This window comes from Ursus maritimus, unplaced genomic scaffold (assembly GCF_017311325.1).
Source record: "Ursus maritimus isolate PB19 unplaced genomic scaffold, ASM1731132v1 scaffold_4, whole genome shotgun sequence".
In the NCBI taxonomy this organism is placed as follows: domain Eukaryota; kingdom Metazoa; phylum Chordata; class Mammalia; order Carnivora; family Ursidae; genus Ursus; species Ursus maritimus.
This window is the reverse complement of record NW_024426552.1, coordinates 85,758,992-85,779,183: the sequence shown is the minus strand read 5'-3', so window position 1 is coordinate 85,779,183 and position 20,192 is coordinate 85,758,992.

Sequence of the window (20,192 nt, the reverse complement as noted above, 5' to 3'; positions counted from 1 at the left end):
GTGGAATTTGTCACAAGGATTTTTTACAAGGGACTCTGAACAAGGTAATGAATGAAGACCTCAACAGCAGATGTTGTTGTTTTTAATGCCACAGAAAAATTCCTATGATATCATAGACCACCTATGAAAATAGCATATAATATTTAAAGAGTTCAATAATAAAAAATGTTAAACAGAACCAGAGGAAGAGAGCTAAGCTATGTTACTTTTTAGTCTTCAAGCTTATATGAAGATAGAGAATTAGATGAGAACTTTTTAAATCATAAGTGTTTTTTCAATTATTTCCACTGGAAATAATTTCATGACACAAATATTTGCAATATTACAATAGTAATAAAGCTGTGTCCCACTACAGTGGAGTAAAATAATTCATTCTGGAGGTATGTCATATTCATTCTATGTCATAATATAACCTCTGAAGAAATATAATATGTCCCAGACTAAGGAACACAGAACCAGAGAGATATAAGAAATATAACCAGAGAGACAAACACAGCCCAGACTAAGAAACACAGACTTATACTGCTTCTGTTCAAGGTCTCTCTCAGCTAGAGTTTTGACAAGAGTTCCACATAAAGTGTTAAAAGGGCAGGATGGTCTCATGTTTAAAAGTCCAGTCTCTTGACTATGACTGTGGTCAGACTGCCTTACTTCCTGGCTAGAAACAGTAAACTCCTTATTCAATCTCTCCAGCAGTCTATTCCTCTTTAAAACATGGTTGACGATAACAGTATTTACCTGGCAGGGTAAGGTAACCATGGAAAGATCAACCCATGTAAGATGTTTAATATAATGCCAGATATCTGGTAAGCATTCTCTCAATGTTAGAGATGCTCGATATTCTTTATTGATAGAAATTAATGGATTCTAGTTATTAGACATGTACATGAGACAGTGTCTTATTTCAAAGGTAAAAGTCCTGCTGTTCTTCCCTGAAAAACAAGCCATCCAAATTCATTACTCTTTATTGCCAGACCATTTCACAAAATACCCTGAACCCAGGAAAAGAAGAGGAGTTTATATCTGGAATCCAATTTTTAATCAGAGACTTCTCAGCTGGGCCACGAGTTTTATAGGATTAGATTTATTTGTGATCATTAGCTGAAGCATTCACTCCATAGTAAAAACTAATTTACAAAGATTTGCATCCTCTGAAATCTTATTAGACCCAAATGTTTCGCTTTGGGACACTTCAGCAGAGTTTTCTATGTGTTCTGTAAAGCTCTCTAAACTTAGTATATAAAACAGAACCCCTACAGCCTCTTTGCTTTAAATAGAAAACATACACATACATGCAATAACAAAACAAACTAACAAATTGTTAACTTTTCCTTTGATATTGAGCTGGAGATCTCGCTTATTTCCCTGGTCATGATGCAAAAGATAGAATGGACTCCCATTCGGGGCGCCTGGGTAGCGCAGTCGTTAAGAGTCTGCCTTCGGCTCAGGGTGTGATCCCGGTGTTCTGGGATCGAGCCCCACATCAGGCTCCTCTGCTGGGAGCCTGCTTCTTCCTCTACCACTCCCCCTGCTGTGTTCCCTCTCTCGCTGGCTGTCTCTCTGTCACATAAATAAATAAATAAATAAATAAATAAATAAATAAATAAATAAATAAAATCTTTAAAAAAAAAAAAAAGAATGGACTCCCATTCAAACACTTCAGAGCCCAGTATGAGCTTTATTAGAAATTCTCCTCAATAGGAAAAATTCTATGATTATACTTGACACATCATAATAAATTTTTAAATATATTGACATTCTTTTGCTTTGCTTCTTCTCTTTTGTATGATTTAATCACAATGATTTAACCCTTGAGACATGGTTACTCTTTGTCTTACGTTCGAGTCTAGAGAGAGAAGTTGAAGAAAATTTTCTGATGTGAATGTCACTGAACAAACTTCCTTCAATAATTAATTCACTCTTTCAGCTACTCATCTTAACAAATATTTATTGAATAGTTACTATGTAATTTTTCTTTTGCTAAAAGGAGAAAAACGATGAGAGAAAATCTCATTTCTCAGAGGAAAAAAAACTATAAAAGCCATCATTTATTGAATACTTATGAGCCAAAATACCTAAGTGATGGGTACAGATGTTTTTACTACTTCATCAATTAAAATTAAAGTTTATTACAATCAAGTGACTTTGGCAAGTCACAGGCTGAGGCGGGCACATCCAGGTAGCACGTCAGGGCTGTCCCACCTGCACACCTGTGCTCCGCACAGCTTTTCTTCTCCTGCTGTCAAAGAATTTGTAAAAGAAGAGAAGCCAGAGCATAAATAAATACACACTGACATGGAATGTGACCAGAAGTTTCTAATACCTAAAATTAATAGTCAGCAACCAAAGATGTGTTTTGGGGGAAAAAAATAAGGCTAGCATATATTCTATTACTAAGAAAGATCACTCTCATTCAGTCTGATACTATACCAAAATCTTTAAATCACACTTTCAAATTCTTTCCACAATCCCAGTGCACTGTTGTTGTTCTCCCATTCTTCTCAAAGAGCAGATGACTGGTTCTTTGTCTGGATAAAATTTACCAAGAAATTTTATTCTTAGCCATAATAACAGTGGCAGATACTTCACGGTTAAGGAGGAAAATGAGCCAGAACAAAACCATGATTCCATTTCTTAATGTGCCTTCAGTAAAAGGCGCTTCAGGTCCAAATGTCAAGATAGTAAATTTGTAGAGTTGATAGTGGTAGTTTACATTTTCCTGCTGTTTGTTTGCAGGATACCTTTATATACTTTTGCATTTTTCATCTTAATTCAAAAGCAAGTGAGTTAGCATATCTGCCTTATGGAGGCTTTGTATTTTAAATGGAACTTTCTCAGATGGCTCTCTGGGCTGTTTTTGAAATCCAATCCACTGAATGAGAATAACAAAGTGAGTTGCAGGAGGAAGCACTCCCCTCCTACCTGAATCCCTGACGCCTCAGGGCTCAAAGTCAGAGAAAGAAATAATGTCCTTGGACATCAATGAGAAAGCCCAAGTATATTTATCCCTGGGTTCCTCGTCTTCCTGGTTCTGTGGTGGATCACTAAATGGTGTAAATTTTTAAAATCTGTAGGTTTTAGTAATGACAATGTTCAACTTTCAGTGATGTGAAAGCAAATCTAAGTACAAGACCTAAAATCATGCATTATTAAAAAAAAAAAATGAGACCACTTAGAAGAAAGTACACAGTTAAACAAAACGTTCTTTAAAACCATCACAAGTTTAAATGTAAATGCTGGTACTTATCAATATTTATCTATTCCGTATGTATTCTACATCTGAAATATATTTCCCAAACAGCATACCTTGAATTGGCATTAAAGCTCTTGTTCACTGGTTATTAAGCAAAGCTGCATCTGGGAAACAGACTTTCTTTATGCGTTTATCTGTTTATTTTTCAAGTGCAACATTGCCATCTACAGGATATGAAATGACAAAATCCTACCCCTCCTTTAAAGTCATGTTTACAATCAAAACTAGAAACCACTTAGGTTGAAAATATATGTGTCCAAAATCAGTCTATTTGATTATCCTGTCAGGCACAGCTGTTTTGCAAATTATCTCATAATCTCACAGCTCATCCCCCTCACTCTCCCCCCAAAAATGCATTCGATCGACTTTGCCACAGCTTCTTTAGCTTTGAGAACTGTATTAGGGGTTTACTCAAAGGCTGTACTATGATCATATTAAGGAACTGGAAGAAAAGCTAGTTATCAATATGAGGGTTTTAGTTGGTTACATCAAGAATCAAGCTTTGCACCTAATACCAAATTCTCCTGAAGTTAGCTAGATGTATCTTGCATAAACTTGCTCACAGAATTCAAATAACAAACAGAGCAAATTGTCTTTCTTTCACAGATTCCAAATACCGAAAGAGCAAAATGTCTGTCTCCTAGTACAAGGAGGCAAACGCCATGGAGTTTACTTAATGAGTCTAATAATCTAATCAGACTTCATAACATTCAGATGACATGACAAAGGGGAGACTCTCTGCCTGTTTTGCAAATGAAGAAACAGAGGCATATAATGTGCTGACCTTGAAAAACTTAGTTCATTGTCAGACCGTCTTATTTTTGAAAAAATGAGAGAGAGAAAAAAGGAGAAACAACATAACTCATTTTCTCTATTTTGACACACAGACTAAAATATGTGCTAGGAAAAAATACAGAATATACAAATGGTATGAAGAAGCTATTTTTGACTGCTCGGTGTGACCTCAGTTCAGTTGAAATTGGAATTACAATATTTATTAGAAAAAGCTTGAATGTTTCAGGAAAAGCTATTACAATTCCCTAGTACATTTCTAATCTCCTTTCTTGGGGATATTTAATATTAGGATGTATAATTAGCTCACTCTAATTCCTTAATTGTAGCTTGTCTAGAGACTAAGGGATGGACATTATAGCACCCATATTACCCGCCTTCTTGCAATTTTTAAAATCAACTCTCAGAATAAGGAATGGGAATCCATCTCAATATAAAAAATCATATAGTACATAAAATTAAGCTTACTTTGTTACCGCAATTCTAACTAGAAAGCAGCCTAGGAAGAAATAGTGGTGTGTGGGTACCAAAGAAAAAGCCTCATTAAAATGAGAAAACAGTTTTTAAAAACTCAGTATCAGGGTTTCATTTCAAGTGTTTACTTTGGAGTTTTTCATCACATATCCAGCATATCCTCTGGGTACATGAACCAAGTTTAAATCAGAAGATTAAAAGAAAAAAGTCCTAGCCACAAAAACAAATTCATTTTCTCTCTAGTCCATCTACATACAGATATCAATAAGGAACAAAATGTTTACATGGACTAAACAAGTAGCTTTTGATCCAAAGCCAATTACATGAAATAAGGGTCGAGTCTTCGGCTGAAGCCACTATGGCTACCCCTGTGAAAAGCAATTTATATGGTATCATTCACTGCTAGCAATATAGAGAGGGTACCTCCTTTATAGAAACTGTTTTCTCAAGGTCCTCAATGACCCCAACATTACCAAACCCAATGGAAAGTACTTAGACCTCACTCTACTTCACTCCCTCCAGAGCACCGGATGTTATTTTTCTCTCCTTCCTGAAATATTGTCTCCACTTGGCTTCCAGAACATAGCATACTCTTAATTCTCCCTTCTAAGACCTTGGTCACTTCTCTCTGCCCCCTTTTGCCACACCCACTTCTTCTTTCTGAGCTCTGAATGATGATATGGCCTTAGAAATTAGTCCTTAAACCTCTTCCCTGTCCTGTCTACACTACATATCTAGATTATTTCATCCATCCCATTCTTTAAACATCATCTTTATGCTGATGGCTCCCAAATGTACATGACCAACCCCAAATTTTACTTCAACTAGAGACTCCTCTGTCTAACTAACTCAACACCTCTACTTTAATATCTAAGGAAGCATCTCATCCTTGATATGTTTAGGACAGAATTTTTTTTATTCTCCTGCACACCTCTGCTTGCTTCTTTGTAAAAGTCTCCCATCCCAGTAAACAACACTTCTTAGACAAGTAATACATATTTATTGAATTAAGTTGTAATTAAATAATTAACTAACACAAGAGAGTACTCGTGAGGGATTGAGACTATGGTTAGGGAAATCTTCCCAGTGATGGAAAATGTAATCAGAATTTCCTTTATGGAACAGTAGGCTCCTATGAAGGAGGTGATACAAAAGACCACTTGCCATCCACACTTTGACCCCTTCACAGTACTTCCTACATAGCACTTCCACCTGACAGATGCTTATTTAAATTAAAGTGTATTTAGGGAAGTCTGCATTCCACAAAGACCTCTGTACTCTGTATCCCACCCTCCTGAGTGCTAGTCCAGTAAGAAAGGCTCTCCTGATATTCCTAACAGTGTCCAATGTTGTAAGAGACCGATGTCTTCCCCATGGTTTACTAAGAAACTGAGTCAGCAACAAATCCCTGGCGATTTGATTCAGATCCTCTGTGGGGCTCAGGAAAGTGAGCTGTCCGTGACTACTTGTGAGGAATATGTGTGAATGATCACATCTGATCTTTAAAAGGGCTAAAAGTCATTTTGTCCGTCTCAATTTTTTGGTCTACACCAATTCTAAAGTACGTCTTATAGAATGTAAGTCCACAAAATTGCTCTGTGAACAAAGAGGGTTCTTCAAGGTCAAATACCTGAGAAAAGCTGTGAACTTGATGTCTCCCTTAGCGAAACATAGAGCACAGAAGCATGTTATGGTTTCTGAGACTTCCTTAAGTACAGAAGCCCATTTCATTTTTTTTTTAGCCTGAAGTTTATTTGACCACAGTCATGTCTTCGTGTAGCACTACTAACATTCCTCAAAACTGCTATTCCCTGGAACATACTGTGAAAAATCTTGAGCAACAGAGCACCAATTAAGCATTCTCGGAATTACATGGTACATCAGTGGAAATTTTCAGATTCTCTCCTCATTAGATCAGCCAGTGTTTTCTAAAACCTACTAAGCAACATCTTTGTTCCATATCCAGATATTTGAAAATGTGCAGAACTAGCCTCCAAGTCACCTTCATTTCTACAAATCTTTAAGAAATTTATACCTGCTTGCAACATATTTTGGGTGTACACCTTATAAATGGTTCTTATGGAAAAAGCATTCAAAGAATTCCATTTGTGAAATAAATAGGCAGCAGACAAATCAGTACAGTCTTCCCAGTATACCTTAAAAACATCAAAAAAAAATTCTGGTATTAAAAGAAAGACTACCTTAAAAGTTATTAGCTCTGAGATATATTTAGAGAAAAAGAAATTAGAGAAATCAATATTTGTAGAAAAATAGAGATGTCATTGGCTGATAATTCTAGTGAAATAATCAGATCGAAAGTCTGACCTTTCAGTTAAGAAAACAATATGCTGAGTTTAATTCAAAAAAGATGCAGTAGAAAATTGTGGAGATAAATGGTCATTCCATAGGGCTAAGAAAAGGGTTTACAAAGATCACATCCAATTATCCCAAAGGGATGCTTTCATGAATGTCAAGAAACTAGGACAAGTTCTGATTTTTAAGACAATGAGAATATAAAATATAGATATGTCTACATAATTTTGGTATTTTCTACCTTCCAAACACATTCCTGTCTATCTCCAGCTGTATCTACATAAAACAAAAAATAAAACAACAGAAATTCAGAAAAAGACAATTTTTCCAATAGAACACACACATCATTGAGCCTAGTTCAATATACACTGAGTTGTTTTTTTGTTTTTTTGTTTTTTTATCTCAGGCATCTATGTGAGATGGTGGAGGAGAAATTTCAGGATGGGAGGGTAGCATGTATCACTGACATTTATTTATCCATTTGTTCCTTTATTCGATAAACTTGTTTTGAGAGACAGATATCAGCATATTGCTATGTTCTTGGGGGACAGAGCCTGACAAGAAAAAGAGAAAACTCGCAAAAAAAAAAAAGTTAGGAAGTTATGCATACAATTAACTAACAAGGGGAAACAACCAGACTACTACTCCAGAAGCAACTGAGGCAAGCAGAGCTTTAATACAGCTGATTTGTGATGTCCAGAAATGATTACCCTCTACTTTCTGTATGTGTTCACTCCCAGATGGCCGAGGCTAGACCTGTGCAAAAATGTGAACTTGGCAAAAGCTTCTCTTCAATGCATCATTATTCTTCCCTCACACCAGCTACACAAGTTGCTCCAGACCCTTAACTGAGGAACTTGAGGGCTCCCCATCCGAGGCACCTACTCAGAGCATCAGCAAAGCAAGGGTCCAAAAGAAAGAAAGGTTAAGAATTTGATTTCTGATATATTTTTTTTAAGCATCAGATTAGTCAGCATGAGGGAGAAAGGCAAAAAAAAAATTTTAGAAATAGCCACTTGTGTGTCTGTCTATCCATATACATATAGGTACATGTAGAGACATATATGTATATTCAGAGGGAGAGGTAGATAGATGATTGATAGATGATAATAGAGACAGATACATAGATGATACCTAGATAGCTAGCTAGCTAGATATATGATAGACGATAGAAAACAAACAGATAGATGATAGATGTCTAAAGAAGGTAGGAGGAGATGTCATCCTATTTTCAATGCTTGAGGATGTCAAAGGTTTCAGTTGGCCCCATCAGAATCCTACTTAGCAACCCATGTCCCTGTGGTCCACCATTTACTTTCCTTAATATTCTCCTCCATCAAAATAAAATTGCCTCAACTGTCATATAAATTTGCTACAAGTATTCATTTCTACAACCCTCTTAGAGATTAATTTGGAAATTATGAATATATATAGAATATATATATATATATGCATATATGTATATGTGTGCCTTAAATTGTACATGCTTTTTTAACCAGAAAGGTATCTTAAGGGCCAAGTATAAAATTTCTATTATAAACTCAAATGTTTAACAATAAGAAATGGTTCTCACGGCATAGTTTATAAATGTGTAAACTAAGAACGTATAATTAACTTGTACATTCAATAGAGAACTACTTCAGCAAATCTTACTATACACAAAAACTGAACACTATAAAGTAGTATCATGTAAGATTCAGTCACCAAAACCTTTCTAGGTATCTCAAAGGGATGTAATTCAGACATTGGATGCCTACAGGTTACAGTACAGAGCAGAGAAGTCAAGCAGCCACCGCTGGACCACCAGCTCCCAGGCTGCAGATAGAAACCAGGGAGAAGAAAACCATTGTTGCTGAGGCTGCCTCTACATCGGTGAGGACAGTAACCCCACACTGGCATTGGAGTTTGGCCCCGGTAAACAAATCTACTTGACTCACTGCCAGCCACCATAGCAGCAAGAAGATGGTCTTTGCCTCCCTTCTGTCCCATAAATTTCATGTGAGTACATTTTATTGGTAGAATCTAAATCATATCCAGAACTCTAGTAGAAAGCGAGCTTGAGAGGTGCAGCATTTAGCTTACCAGCCCCTGCAACGCAGAGAACACAGAAGACAAGGCAAATGCATGCTGAGTCCTGACAGATACCTTCCAAAGCTGAAGTTTTTCAAAATTATTTTGTAGAACACCCATTGCTGACAATTAAAAAAAAAGAAAAAAATTCAAAAGGCAAAACTATGGAGACAATAAAAATGAGTCGTTGCAAGCAATGGCGGGGGCAGTGGGGAAGTTCCATGAGCAGCACGCAAAGGCTGTTTAGGCAGTGAAAGTACTCTGTGGTGTTGGAATGATTACATAGGTCATTACACTTCTGTCCAGATTCACAGAACGGACAACACTAAGAGCAAAGCCCACAGCAAACTGTCAATGTATGTTCATCCTCCCAGTCTGGGCAGCGATGTTAATCATGAGGGAGGCTGTGCAGGTGTGGGGGCGGGGGTTGTATGGAAAATCTCCGTACCTTCTTCTCAACTCTGCTGTAAACTAAAACTGCTCTGAAAAAATAAGACTTTAAAAAAAGAGAGAGAAAGAAAAAAATCTGAACACTGCAAAATTTAAAAACAGCAACAACAACAACAACAACTCAGGTCATATTGACCTGCCAAAACTATTATTCAAAACAGTATGTAATAGTATAACCCATTTTTAATCCTACTTTTAGAGGAAACCCAAAAATCCACTGACAGTCTTAGGACATTCTTACCATAAACTTATTTTGATTCAAATTAATGGAGCAATCATGGTGGAAAAGATGAAGGAAAGAATAAATCTACTTCGTGTTTATCTTTGCCTTTTCTTGTAGAAAAAACAGGATTGAACCTACTATTCTATCAATTTAAGAACAAACTAAAACGCTCTGATTTGGCTCACTCATCTATTTGTTCATTCAACAAATAGTTATTGGTACAAGGTTTTCTTTTTAATATAATTTTGTACAAGGTTTTTTCAAATATATTTGAGAATTGTGTTTTCATTAAATTGACTTCGTTTTTTCTACTAGGACATAAGAATCTTTTTACTGCAAGAACATAATCTATCAGTTATGTGAAATGAGGTAACAGATATTTAAGATATATATTTATATATATATTTTTTAGTCAAGGTCTTTAGTAGAGACTTGTTTAGATTAGTCAATGTAAAGTAACTATAAATTCCATAAATGATGTACTAAATAGAAATTAATAATAGAGAAAAACCTTGGAAATTAAAAATACTAGAAAAACTAAGGTATGGCTAGAAATCACTTAACAGTACTTAAAATTTGGAAAAAATGTGTTTATATGCATTTTATTCTATGACTTCTTGAAAGCTATATGGAGAGATATCCGGGGACTTTTATCCTCTATATGTGATGTGGCCTTAGTTATAAAGGAAGGAGTAAGAGAAGAAGGAAAAAGAAAGGGAGAGGGGAATTTACCCACAGTAGGGGTGACCATACAAACTGGCTCTCCTGGAAGAGCCCACTGTATACCTCTAGTTCTGTGTAACTATTAATGATGCTCTTTTACTTTACAGAGTGTTCCAATTTGAGAGATAAATTATATGGTCATTCTAATTGGTGAGAGGAGTAAAGAACTGGGATTATAAATAACATTAAATTAATGGCATATTTAATGGGACATGCAGGGAGTGAAAAATTTTAAAGAGGAAAGGAATTGCTGAAATTGGGTCAGTTGCCAGGAGAAAAGCATTATGAAACTACCAAATGGAATGATAAAGTATAAGTCAATAGGCAATGGTCAACTTACAGTCCTTCATTAAATAATGTTGGATTTTATCTCCTTTCATCTTTAACTCTTTACCAAATCAATTGGGATATTGATTTGAGTTCTCGTAGTTGATCATAAGTCATTAATCAGAAGGGATATCAGTAAGTCATGCTGTCAACCTCTACAAATAGCCCTCGACCCAACTTCTCTGAGACAAAGTGCTAAGAGCAGAAGGCCATTAGTATTTACAGATTCCGCATCCTTGAAACCACTTTACTTTTGGCTTCCCTGATTCCGGGCTTTCCTGCCTTACCTTCTGAGGAGACCCAAACTTCTCTGTCCCCTCTCATAGCTCCTGCTCCTCCACCTTATCTTTAAATGTTGGTGATCTTAAATACATAAAAGATATTTGGGGAGATATTGATTAACTGTAGATAAAAATTAGGGATTATGTTATGTTGGTGAATACCTGCCAATTTCTTTCACAGCACTACCTCATTTTATTGAGCTCCACTTGATTGTGTTTTGTGGATATTGTGCTTTTTTACAAATCGAAGCAAGTCTACCAGTACCATTTTCCTACAGCATTTGCTTATTTCATGTGTCTGTATCACATTTTGGTAGTTCTCATAATATTTCAAACTTTTTCATTATTCTTGTATTTGTTATGGTTATCTGTAATCAGTGATTACAACTGATTAAAAGCTCGAATGATGGTTCACATTTTTTTAGCAATAAAGTATTTTCAAATTAAGGTATGTACATTTTTATTTTTTAGACGTAATGCCACTGCACACTTACCAGACTACAGTATAGTATAGGCATATTTTTATTTGCAGTGGAAAATCAAAAATTTTACTTGATTGCTTTATTGCAATATTTTTTGCTTTATTGTGGTGGTCTGAAACCAAACTCACAATATCTCCAAGGTATGACTATATATGTTAATGATACTGTGGTTATACAGAATGATGTCTTTAGTTTTAGAAGATGCTTGCTGAAATACTTAGGGGTAAAGGCTCACAGTATCTACAGCCTGTTTTGAAACAGTTTGGAGAAATGTGTAGATAGACATAGATGTAAATGTAGATATAGATGTAGATACAGAGATAGGTAGATCGATGAACAAAATATGGCAAAATGTTAACAACTGTCGAATCTACTACCTGGACTACTTGGTATATGTCTATTCACTGTGCCATTTAGTCTTACTCAAACTTCTGTATATTCGAAATTTTTTTTTTGAGATTTTATTTATTTATTTGACAGAGATAGAGACAGCCAGCGAGAGAGGGAACACAAGCAGGGGGAGTGGGAGAGGAAGAAGCAGGCCCCCAGCAGAGGAGCCTGATGTGGGGCTCGATCCCACAACTCCGGGATCACGCCCTGAGCCGAAGGCAGACGCTTAACGACTGCGCCACCCAGGCACCCCTGAATTTTTTTAGAATAAATAGAAAAGAGTAAAAAGAAGCCATTAAGTTGACCATCTTTTTTTAGTCCTAACTCTCATTGCATATTCCCCGCACCCAATTACCTCAAACCCTGCCAATATTTTTTTTCTCATACTCTTTGTAGGTGACCTCATTCATTCTTCAACTTTAAATATTATTCAAATATAGTTCATTCCCCCAAATCATCTCTGACTCAGACCTCATCTCCAAACTCCTATAATGTAACCAATTCGCCATTCCACCTAGATATCACATATGCATATCAACTTTGATAGATCTAAAACTGACATCTTAATTCCCACTCTCCAATAAATCGATTCATCTGCAGTGTTCTTGAACTAAGCATTTAATACCTTTTTACTGCCAAGAGCTTAAATCAGAAGTCTGGGTACTATCCTTGATTCTCACATTTCCCTCTTCCTCCACCCAATCAGTTAATAAATTCTATCCTTTTAACCTCAAAACCGAATTTTCCCCCCAGATTGTCATCACCACTCTGTTCCAGCCTACATAATTATCCTCACCTGGGCTAGAACAATAGGCTTTAATCAGTTTCTGTACTTCCTTTCTCTCCCCTTTACAATCTATTCTCTACAGATCATCTGAACTAGTTTTTTAAAATAAAAATCTAATCTTTAAATCCTCTGATTAAAATAAAATGACTTCCCAGTGCAATTAGAACAAAACCCAAGTTCTTTACCAGGAGCTCATGGTCCAAGTAGATCTAGCCCCGGTCACCTCTTCCACTTCATCTCAAGCTTCTCTCCACTCTTACTCACTGTTCTCCTCGTACTAGTTTCCTTTCTGTGTGCATAATTTGTGAAGCCATTTTCTCCTAAGAAGTGGCGTACATACTCTTTCACCTGTTTGTCATGCACTTCATTTTTATTTATGTAATAAATTCTCAAATAGCACTTACTGTGTCTGGGCTCTTTTTAAGAGTTTTAAGAATACTGATTCATTTAATATATCAATGCTATGAAGTAAGTCCATTATTACCCTTCTTTTACAGATGAAGAAAATGAAATACACCCAAGTGGAATGATTTGAACAATTTTATATAGATCATGCTATAGACTAAATTCCATCTCCCACCAATTAATATGTTGAAACCCTAACCTCCAATGTGATGGTATTTGGAAATAGGGCTTTTGGGAGGTTAAGATGTAGTCATAAGAGTAGGTCCTCCTGATGGTCTCAATGGCTTTTAAAAAGAGTGAGGATGGGGGGGCGCCTGGGTGGCACAGCAGTTAAGCGTCTGCCTTCGGCTCAGGGCATGATCCCGGCGTTGTGGGATCGAGCCCCACGTCAGGCTCCTCCACTATGAGCCTGCTTCTTCCTCTCCCACTCCCCCTGCTTGTGTTCCCTCTCTCGCTGGCTGTCTCTATCCTGTCGAATAAATAAATAAAATCTTAAAAAAAAAAAAAGAGTGAGGATGGGAAAGAGAGAGAGAGAGACCATCTCTTTCTGCCATTTGAGGATACAGCCAGAAGGAGGCCATCTGCAAGCCAAGAAAAGGGCCCTCTCTAGGAGCTGAATCAGCTGGCACCTTGATCTTGGACTTTCCAGCCTCCAGAACTATGAGACATATGACTATTGTTTCAGCCACCCAGTCTACAGTATTTTCTTATAGCAGCCTGAACAAACTAATACATATCATAGGTGATAGAACCAGGTTATAAACCCAAACTGAAATTGCAGCAACTGTACCATACAACACCTTAGATTCTGTTCTTCTTTAGGCCCTTTGTATCTTAACTTAAACATTACTTCTTTAGGCAAAGTCTTCTCTGAGTACCCTTTCTACGTCATCATAACATCTTCCTTCATTGCACTTCTCTAGAAGTTTAGTGCATATCTTTTCACTGTTATTTGTTTACTTTGTGCTTACCTGCTATGTGATAGGCACTACTAAGCAATGAATATACAATAATGCATAAGACAGACCTTGTTCCTACTCACACAAAGTTGAATCTAGATTAATCACCTTTCTGCAATTTCATTTCAACACCAGGATCATAGGCACCAGTGGAGAATGAATACAAGATGAAGAGTTAAGACTAGATAAAATTGGTATAAACAAGGAGACAAGCATATAGGTGAATATAAGCAAAGGAAATAGAATTGCTGATCTAGGTTGGGTCAATCTGAAAGCAGGAGAGCTTCTAATAGAGAGCATCTGATAAGAACTTTCTACTCTTCTTTAGGAAAGGTTCTCATTCCTTCAGGATGTATATATTTGAGGCAAGCCCTGAGATAGACCTCAAACCAGAATAGCATGATCTGATTGCTAAAAAGGTAGATGTTCCCAGAAAGTTGAATGAACCGGGGTGGAAACTGAGATGTTGCATCCATCTTTCAAAGACATGACATCAGTATTCTGCAATACAGTGAGTCAATTGTTACTCCCCTAATTTAACTATCCCAGGCAAATGGAATTTGTCCAACAATCTGAATGTTTGCCATGGAAGTCAGTGAACAAACATGCCCCATTCAAGATGGAAGTCTGTCATTTCTAAGAATGCAAAAATTCAATTAAAGTGCAATTCCACCATACAATCTCAAATTTAGACCCCGACTGCCCTCATGTGTAGACTTCTCAACAGATGCAAAAAAGGAGGCACCACTTACAGAAAATTCAGCTGAAGCAAATGGTTCACCCAGGCTCAGGGGCCTCAAACCCTTGTGAATACCCTCTACATGCCAAGCACTGTTTGTTCTATGCTCTAAAGATGCAGAGGTAAGCAAAATAGAACATGGTTCTGCTATTATAGATCATACATTCTAATGAGAGATTTAATGAACAAGAAAAATGAATTAACTCATTAATTAAAAATTGTTTCTGATAATACTGTGAAAAAAATAAAACAGGGTCATGTGATAACAGAGTGACTTAGTGTTGTGAGGACTGCTAGCTGTCCAAAAAGACTCCATCCTCCTATAAAAGTAGAGTTGAATTGAGCACATGGCTGCCCAGCTAACTACATTTCCCAGCCTCCCTTGCAGCAAGTGTGCCCATGTGATTATGTCCTTACCAATGAAATAGGGAAGGAAATGATGTGTGCCTCTTTTAGTTCTGGGCCTTAACATACTGAGCATGCCCACACCGTGCACTCTTTTCCCTTCCCAGTGGCTAAAAATTAAATGTAGCAACAACACAGCTTTAGTTATTCAGATAATAGAAATACTTTGGGCATATGACAGAACAACATGATGGGAGGATCCTGTAGAGCTTTCCCATAATCTGGAAGAATCACATAAATACTATTATGTGAAATATAAATAAACATTATCATGGGTCCTTTTTTAAGTAGCAGCTAAGTTTCCCAAAGTAGCGGCTTGGGACACAAATATTAACTAGGATGAATTGCAGGAAATGGCATTTTGGAGATGAGGTCTGGATTATGGGAAGGAGTTAGCCATGTGAATATGGGGGAGTGAAGAAGAAAGAGCATGAATAGCCTGCTAGAAACACATGCCATTTCTGGAAAATTTTTATTCAGGACCTTAGTAAAACTCAGCTGTGACATTAACAACAGATCCCTAGATACTGGTAAATCTTTGGCAGAGGGCTGAGAGCTAGATCATGAAGAGTTTAAAGGCTGAATGTGAAGAACATAAAATAAGCCCAAGCACAGCCCAGACCTAGGGCAAGAACCAGATCTGATGGTCTTCTATGAGAAGTATATAGCTTCTATCAGTCAAGGTCAAAAGCAAGTGGACAGCTGATGGGAGGCAAATAAAAGTAGCAGGAGATATGGCAAGCAGCTGGTAAGACCCTGAGTGTCGAAACAAACCAGAAAATTTTAGTTATTTAGTCATTCAACGTAAGCTTTTTTTTCTTAATTAAGATACCATATTTGTGCGTATATGATAGTTTCTGCCAGAATGATGTATCCAGACCTTTTTTTGTTCCCCAGAGTGATAATATACCGCTGTATTTTTGCCTTAACAAGTGTTGAGAACTGTTTCTTTGTTTTGTCATTCAAGTAACATCTATTGACCTACACATAGTGGTCTGTATGTGCCTGAGATTTCAAGCAGATTCACAAAGCCATGTGCAGAAAGATAGGAGAAGGGAAAGAACATTTTACTATGAAAAGAGAATGTTGGCTTCTAATGATTTTCAAGCACCCAGAAGATGCATATGAAAATCATTTTCTGAAAGGCTCTAAGACCCTTAAAAAATGACAGATGAAGGCAAAAATGCAAAGACCTACGAGAATAATTAAGGACGAAGTGATCCAGAAGAGCAGATGAGACAGAATAAAACAAACAGGAGGCCACATGAGTTGAAACGTTGAAAATGCTTGTACAGAAGTCTAATTTCATATGTTTCTCTTTAGGGCATAAGTCTAGGATGACTAATACAGAACCTGAAGGCAAGGAATAAGTAGCAACACTAGGCAGGCATGTATAACAAAGAGCGAGTTTGCCATAGAAGCTCATTTCTTTTTATTCCACCTTCAATGAAAGTGGAGAAAATATTTGTTAATCACAGTACCATTTTTTAAGTAAATGTCAATGGGCTTAATGTTCCCCATCTGTCATGCAGGACTATAAATATTCTTGCTCAGTTACCATTTTTCATCTTCTATCAGAGTAAAGAAAAAAAAACCAATTTTCTGTAGGTAGTCAGAAAGATTTATAAAATGCTAAGAGACCTAATTTCAAGTGTTGTTGTGATGGCTGTTCTGCCTGTAGCAACAGAGTCTGCAGCTCTAGCAGACATGATGTCTGATTCTCCCCTTCAGCCCGTCAGGAGAGTGCGGCTGAAGAGGGAGGTCGAGGGAAACACTCTACTGCTCTGTTCTCTCCTGCAGAGTGAAAGGGGAAAGGAGGCTCTAGTGCTGTGGCGAAGCACCCTTAGTTGCTCCAAGTTAACTGACATCTCACGCCTCTAATGAAAAACCTTCAAAGCTTCCCTATTCCCCTCGGGATTTAGTAAAAACTCCAGAACATGGTTTAGAAGACCATTTATCCCTATCCTTCTCTCCCAGCCACAGCTTTCCATGTTCTCATCTCACATGCTTGAGTTCTGGTCATGTGGAACTACTCAGAAATTCTCACAAAGCAGCATATACTATCACTCTCTCTCCCTCCCTCCCTCCCTTCTTCTCTTCTTTGGACCTTGGGTTGCCCTTTTCTTGCCCCAGTGAACTTCCTACTCATTCTTCAGTTCTCAACCTAATTCCCACTTTTTCTGAGAGGCAGCCCCCCATACTGCCCGATCTGAGGGGATGCCCCATGAGCACAGGATGCTCTGTCTCACCCCTGCTGTGACACGCACGGGTCTGTTCCAGAACTACCTTTTACTTGTCTGCTTCCTCTCCCTCATCATGAGGTGGTTTTACATTTTGTTTGCCACTGACCCATCAACATCTGGCTTGATGTTTGACATATATTAGGCAATCAATAAGTATTTGTTCAGAGACTATGTTTAATTAAAAAAATAAAGTCAATAAAGATAATTTTTAGGTAGCAAGAAATAAACTAAAGAATCTCAAATGAAATTTCTAGGTGCTATTTCTCAGTATGTCCACACATTGTAGCTTCTGAGTCATGCCTCACTTCTCCATCTTGCATATTTTTACACCAGTTTTTAAAAGACAACCCTGTGGCCCCTAAAAAAATAAAATTTGAATTATTTACTTATGCAACTTTGGTTAAATCCTTCACTTGACACAAGTTTAAACAGCAAATATTAAGACAATAACTGCGTAAGATATTTTCTGGGAAGATCACGGGAACTTTACAAAACACCTTTATATAACTGTTAGAGAGGAAAGAAATAGACAGTTTAAAAAAAAAAACCTTTTTGACTCACAAAGTGTTAGCTCTGCTTTTCATTTAATACCAATGTTTGACACAAAGCTTTAAGGTTAAGTAACTAAGATATCAAAGGACATGTATTAAACATTTTTTCTTTTAAGTAAACGTGGCCCAACTCATTTATAAGTACATTTTCTATCGCATCCTTGGAGAAGCTGACTGAAGAGGGCTCCAGCTGAGTCAAGATAGGCAAGGAGCTACCATGACAATTCCCATCTTACGTGCTTCCTCAGAAAATTTCTGTAGCTTACTCAAGTTCTTTCACGTATAGCAGAAAGTGATTCATTTTTAAAAGAAATAAACAGCCATAAAATAAAAAGAGTTGGTTATAAGTTTCACCAAACTCAAGATGTGCAATTCTAAAATAATGCTCTTTACATAGGAGGCTACTTGTCCTTATTCCTCCCTTTAACTATTGAATAAGCATTCATGAAGCACTTCTTATGTTCAAGGCACTGAGGATTCTCCATAGCAAGGCCTGTCCTTGTCCTCAAGATGTTCAAAGAGTGTCAGATATACTCTGAAAAATAATTACAGTAAAATGGTAGGTACTGGAAGAAGATTGTGACTTTGATATTACCTACATATGTATATTTTGGCTTTGAATAACCTACTGATGTGTATTTTGCTGATATTCATATATACACATGTATATATATGTGCATGTATATGTATATATATACACGTGTATATATATGTGAATATAATATACACATTAATGTATACATATATACTGCTTTTATATCATGCATTGCATTGTTTATCTAAATTTACCATGACTTACAGTAATAAATACATTTTGCATTGTGATTCAATGACACATATACACCTATATGCCTATATATATACCTATAACAAATGTTTCACAAAAATATACCTACCATTACTACATCAATTTATACTGGTGTTTTCTATTTTGTAATATTGTATATAGTCCCTTGCATTTAAAAACAAACAAACAAACATATACTGGTCATTACTCACGAATGAGTTACAACCACGGTTTGGGGGGGAAAAAACTATTTCAAAAAAAAAAAAAATCTGTGGGAGTGATGTCACCAAGATGGCAAAATAGGTCATTCCTGACTTCCCTCCCCCTCACAAGAATAACAAACAACTACTCAAGAACAAAACACCATCCAGAGAATCCTGGAACATGGGGGGTAAGGCTGAAGAACACTGTCCCCACCTTGCTCCCAGCACTACTAAGACCAAGACGGACTGCATTACAAGGGGAAGAGAAGCAGCTACTAATTGACCACATTGCTCCTCCCCAGGCCAGCACAACACCATGAAGAGAAGTCTCCCTTGAGCCTCTGGCTCCTCTAGTGGAAAAAAAGAACCCAGGGAAGACAACCTGCCCCACCGCACCCAGCATTGTGTGTTGCCTTGTGGGAACCTCTTCTCTGATCTCACACCATGCAGATAGCAGGGGAATCTGCCGGGCTTGACTACTAGGAATCTGACTGTGACAGAGAAGTGGGGAGGGGCTTGCAACATGGATCTTGGCAGACCAAATTCATATCTGCAGTACCCACGTTTTAATCAGTTTTGCTCATTGACAGAACCAAGTCAGGGGTGCACTCTAGCCTGGAACTCCATGGGGTGCAGAACAGCCTAATTTGGATCCTCAAACAGGGAGTCTTGCCTTAAATCCCTGTTTGCACATACCTAGGCAAGGAGCTATGTCACAGCCCCACCAACTGTGGAGAATGCCTTCCAGCTCCATCTGACGAGAAGTGGCAACAACTCCTAGAAACTGAGTGGCCTGGTAATGCTGGAGCCAAGAAGTGGACAGGCAGAGCTGATCACCCCAGAGCAAAGCCAGTGCAGGGTGTGGAGGGTTTCCATGCTATGCACAGGCAAGGGGATTAATTTCTACCCAAGACTGAGAGTTAGCTCCCCAGCCAGCCACCTAACTGAAGAACTTGTTTGAGAAATTGAGAGTAGCCTGGAGTGGCCACTCCCACTCCTTCCCAAGCAAGGGAGTTGGCACATAGCCCCACCCACTGTAAAGAGTATTTTCCAGTCCCATCTGAACAGAAAGGCTGGTGACAACTCCTAGAAGCTGTGTGGCCCAGCAATGCTCAGCTCTGGAGAAGGGCAGGCAAAGTCAATAGTTTGTAAAGGAAAGCCAATGGCCTTGTGGAGCCAAGGAACTTGGGGTATAGAGCAGCTTGCGTTAAGACAATAAGCAGTTTTACCAGTTTTAGAGCTGCTTCCTCCACTGCACCCAGACAAGGAATTCATATCCCCACTCATTGCTAAATACAGCCCTCAACTTATCTGACTAGGGAACCTAACCAGAGC